The sequence below is a fragment of the Pistacia vera genome, unplaced genomic scaffold, assembly GCF_008641045.1.
Source record: "Pistacia vera cultivar Batoury unplaced genomic scaffold, PisVer_v2 Contig118, whole genome shotgun sequence".
In the NCBI taxonomy this organism is placed as follows: domain Eukaryota; kingdom Viridiplantae; phylum Streptophyta; class Magnoliopsida; order Sapindales; family Anacardiaceae; genus Pistacia; species Pistacia vera.
The window spans coordinates 1,334,307-1,339,729 of record NW_022195226.1 but is presented as its reverse complement, the minus strand read 5'-3'; the positions used below and the strand labels follow the sequence as shown (position 1 = coordinate 1,339,729).

The following is a 5,423-nucleotide window of genomic DNA, read 5'->3' as shown; positions in this document are numbered from 1 at the left end:
CGAGACCGAATAACGAAATAAACATGTCACGGCCCAAAGCTTTAGCCCAATTCCGATTGGCTCTACGCTTAAAGTCATCTTGTGAACTACTCACTTTATGAGTTGAGCTATCCTATAAGTTAAACTAAACTAGGTTCCAACCCATTATCCTATAACAGTCCATAAATAGGAAATCAGAATCTCATTTTATTTTCTCTTCTACTAAGATCCTGAATCTTATTGAAATTAGTAAACTTAATCTAATAAAGACAAGAAATCATATTTCTTTCCTGATAGTGATTATCTCCCAGAGTAGGACTCAATGTCCTACTAGAATTCCAACCCCTTGGGTTCACTATATAAACAGAGGTCTACCTTCTCATAAGGGGATCTCCAATATTTAATCTCGACTACTCGAAATCACCTCTCCTTACTCCTAAATTCTTGCTCCCGAGAACCTGACACCTTCGTCGTAGTCCTAGCCTTTGTCTAAACTCCCAGTAATCCTTTTTTCCCTTAATTATTATTAAATCTCTTTTTTCAGCCTTGTTGATGTCGGAGTGCCTACGGCAAACACCACTCTGGTGTTTTCCGTAAGCTTCATGCTGTCTCTTTGTGTATGAAGGCCCAGTGGATTGTTAGTGGCCTCAACCTTATGAGATCATACCCTATTTTTGTAACAATAGATTTTTTGCACCTACAAAGCCTTTTTTTTTTTTTTTGTGGGGGGATTAAATTAAAAAATATAGTTGTATTTTTAATTAATCGTATCAGTTTATTGGAAAATTTCTCACCAATTCAAAATAGAGTGAAACTAAATATTAATAAAATTAATAGAGATGGGCGCATAGAAAATCAATTGGGATCCCAAATCCAAAGAAAGTCATTAAAACAGCCCAACAAAGGCCCAAAAGGTACATCAGTATTAGTGTGTGACATATTTATTAGGGGTGGGCACAATTTTAGGATAGAATCGGAATCGATGGATACTTAGGTTTTGGTTTCGATTCCTACCCGAAACCGACCGCAACAGGATACTCAGGTTTTGGTTTTGATTCCAAAAAATAGGAATTGACACTATGCGATTCCGATTCTAATCAAAAGAACCAAAATCGGGACTAACAAAAGATTAAATTATGGGGGGTTTTATGATATTTTGCATTTCATGTAAATACATAAGAAAATTTCGTGATTTGGGGGAAAAAAATCGACAAGCTCCATTCTCCTCTCCAATGCGCTTGTGGCTTGTCAATCTCTCATATCTCTCACTCTCAGTTCAAATTGTTGAACTTAAATCTCTGGGGCTGAAATTCGAACCGTCTCACGCCATCTCACTATCTCAACTCCCACATTCGCAAGATATCTCCAATCAGGTATTTCAAAATCCCCAATTTTTGTATTTAGGGTTTTCAATTATCATCTTCTTCATGAATTTTCTATCTGCATATTTGGCTATTTGCATATTATATTTTGTCTTTTAGTATTTGATTTCCAGATCGTGAGAGTTTTTTTTTTTTTTTCTCTGGCTTAATTTTTTTTTTTCAATTTTGCTGGTTATGAACAATTGGTGGCAATGAAATGATATCATGATTTCGTTCATTATTATTTTCTCTAACTTCCCACTGTGGTTGGTGTTTGGTTTCAGTACCATCTAATCTCCCAACAAATTTCTACTTTTGTTTTGCACTTTCCCGAGAAAGTTTCTATATATATGATAACAAGATTTTACCAAACAGATATACAGAGAATAATATGGCACTGTAGTTTCATTATTTTTGATGAATTTTGGGTGTCCATGACTGCGTTGTTTGAGTTGGTGATCATATAAAGACTTATCAGTATGTTATGTAAAATAAGAAGATATTTGGTATTGAGTAAGTTAACAATTGAAGTGGGTTGGTTATAATAGAGAAAAAAAGTTTGGACCATCTTTTTATCAAACTTTCTAGCTTACATGGCCGTAGGTTGAGCCACTTCATTTGCTCAATCAAGTCAAACTCTACTCTAATTCTATATTGATTCTGTCAATTGTGTTGCAGGGCAAACATATATGATATATTTATTTGAAAAAGGGGATAGAATTTAACTATTGAAGCTTGTGAAAAAGCTATGTAGCTGGGTTTGTTTGGACTTTAATTTTGGTTGCTTGCTCTCCATGTGATCTTAACTGTACTTAATGTTCATTTATAATGATGTGATATAATACTTAAGATTTTTAGGCAATTATTGCGCCCTTTTTAAGCTTTCTTCCTTGTGAAGTTCTTATTTTCTAACTCAAATTTATTATCTTCTCTAATCTACTACTAGTAGTAGATACCTTTGCTTTCTGTACTTCATCTTTTTGTTGTGATTGCTGTACAATTGTTGCTTAAAGTTGAACCATAATTTTTATACTACTTTGAAAATCTCTTTTTAACATGGTAATTATAAAACAATTTAAATGTTTGCAGGAACAATGTCATCAATTAGAGAAAACATTGACATTGAGGATACGCCTAATATGGGAGAGTCGGTATCAAATAGAAATACGCATGGGCAGGCTAAGCAATCTGGAGTGTGGGAACATCTTGAGAAGATTTATAATGAGAAAACCAGATAAAGTGTTTCTATTGTCAGAAGTTGTTAGCGTACAGTGTGAGTAATGGAACTTCCTCTATGCACAAGCATTTATCAACTTGTAAGAAATACCCCCACAATGTTGATAAAAGCCAGACAATTCTCTCGTCTTTTAGAAGCACAAACAAAGAAGATGACAAGGAATGTAGTACGGTTACCACTTGGAGATTTAGTCAAGAGGTCTCTAGGCAATTACTTGCTGAGATGATAATTGTTGATGAAGAACCATTTACAAAGGTGGAGCGGCTAGGTTTTAGGAAATATGGAAGTTCATTACAACCTTTATAGAAGCATATTTCCCCTCATATAGTGGCTAGGGATTGTTTGAAGATTTACAATTGTCAAAAGATTTCATTGAAAAAAACAGTTGAGTTCTCTGAAGTCTAGGATTGCTCTAATGATTAATATATGGAATTCCATTCAGAACTGTAGCTATTTATGCCTCACTGCTCACTTTATTGATGAGAACTGGGAGTTACATATGAGGATTCTGGGTTTTAAAACCATTAGTAGTCACACGGGTAGGGAGATAGGGAAAATGGTAGAGAAATGCATTGAATGGGGTATTGAAGATCATGTGTCCACTTTAACGGTGGATAATGCTAGTGCTAATGATGTGGCAATCAATTACTTGAAGGATAGATTGGTGGATAGGAATGCCTTAACTATGGATGGTTAGTATTTTCATATGAGATGCACTGCTCATATTAAGAATTTGATTGTGAGGGATGGTTGTAGTGAGGTAAAGGGTAGTATTCGTTGTATCCGTAGTTCAGTTAAGTATGTGAGGAGTTCTCCTGGTAAAGCCCTAGCATTTGAAAGATTTGTGAAAGAGGAAATAATAACTTATAAAGGTGGTGTGTGTCTAGATGTGGCCACTAGATGCAATTTCACTTATCTCATGCTAGATACTGCAATAAAATTCAGGAAAGCTTTTCAAAGGTTGGAAGATGAGGACCCCAACTTTGCTATTGATTTGTCACATGAAACTCCTTCAGCTGATGATTGGGAAAAAGCAATTGTGTTTGCCAAATTCTTGGAAACGTTTTACGAAGCTATTAAAAGGATGTCAAGGACGAAATATGTGACTTCTAACAATTATTTTTGATGAGATAGTTTCCATTGTCTTTACTTTGAATGATTGAGAGAACGACCCTAATCCTTGTCTTCACAGCATGTCTAAGAAAATGAGAGAGAAGTTTGACAAGTATTATGGGAGTCTTGACAAAGCCAATGTGATAGTGTTGATTGCAACGATATTAGATCCTCAGTATAAGATGATATATGTGAGTTGGTGCTATAAAAAGATTTATGCCAATGACTTGGCAAAAGCTGAAATGATGACTGCAAACTTGAGAGATGTATTAGAACAACTGTTTGGAGTTTATGACTGACTTGTCTCACGTGTAGGACAAGGTCAAGCTTCTAGTTCCTTTCCACCAATGGGAACTAATCAATCTTCAGTTGGTGTTGTTGCTTTTAATGCTATTGTTAAGTATCACCCTTTCAAGGACGCATTTTTGGAGGAGATGGACATAGGGGTAGTTGATGATAACAAATCAGAGTTAGAGCAGTACCTTGAGGAGAAACGTGAACCCGTGAAGTGTGAGTTGAGTGTCTTGGATTGGTGGAAAGCAAATAAAGGGAAGTATAAGGTTCTCTCGCATATGGCAAGTGATGTCTTTGCTCAGTTGCTTCTAAGTCAGCTTTCAGTACATCGGGTCGTGTACTTAATCAATTTCAGAGTTCTTTATCTCCGAGTGTTGTACAAGCGTTAATTTGTATACAAGATTGGTTAAGATGTGCACCCACACCTACTCCTTCTAAAGATTACTTGGTGGATGCAGAGACTTGTGATTTAGGTAACTTATTAATATGAATGTCTTATATTTTCATTTAGTTAATTTAGTTTTATTCAATTTTTCAACATACTAAATTCCTAATTGATTAATTGAGTTCCTCTTTTCTTTTCTTTTTTGTAGTACTGAACGCAATTGATGTAGAAACCATTACCACCGCAAATTTTGGGGATGAAGCTTGATGTAGCTATCGTGTTGTTGTGCTTGTGTTAATTTAAAATGTTACGTAATTTTAGTGTTGGAAGTTTGCAAATTGATATGTTGTTAACTTATTATGTGACGTTATTGTGTTATGTAATTTTAATTTTGGGAGGATTAAACTTGATGGTTGATATGTTATGATGTTGTTGTATTTGTGTTATTTAAAGTTTTAAAGTGTTATATAATTTTAATTTTGGAAGGTTGAAATGGATATTGAAATGGTTGTAATTTTTGTAAAGTTTGCAGGGCGCATTTGTCATTTCGGAAAACTAATAGGGGTATCATAATTTTATAAGGGTTAATTTGTTATTTTTTTAATTTTGGGGGGTAATTGATATTTACCTGGGTACCGGTTCGGTTCCAAATCAAAGGAACTGGTCTGTGCTGGTTCCGTTCCTTCAAAAAAGGGTGGGTACTTAGACTCGCCCACCCCTTTATAGATAAAATAACTATTTTTAAAAATCCTTAAATAATATAGATAAACCAAAATTTTGAAGATCTCAACCTCATTATCCTATAATCAATCATTCAATATGACTTTTTTTTTTTTTCTTTTCTAAAGGAAATGATGTTTAAAAACAAATATTATTTAATTTGCAGCCATCTTGATTGAAAAATCCCAATTTTTATTTTTATTTTTATAATTTATAAACCATTTAATATTCAGATTATGAATCTAGGAATTGTTCAAAAATTATGTTAATTTTGTTATGGAAATTAAATGCAGTAGTTCATGAAATCTTTTCACACCCTTCCAGTTTGGTTAGA

General features: G+C 34.2%; 1 long non-coding RNA gene across 1 annotated transcript; it reads left to right on the top strand.

Annotated features, from left to right (window-relative positions):
- The first annotated feature begins 1,198 nt into the window (after window positions 1–1,198).
- LOC116110013 lies at window positions 1,199–4,849 on the top strand. Its single transcript, XR_004124826.1, has 3 exons — window positions 1,199–1,352; window positions 2,430–4,457; window positions 4,578–4,849. It is a non-coding gene; the product is annotated as an uncharacterized LOC116110013 (long non-coding RNA).
- Window positions 4,850–5,423: the final 574 nt, after the last annotated feature.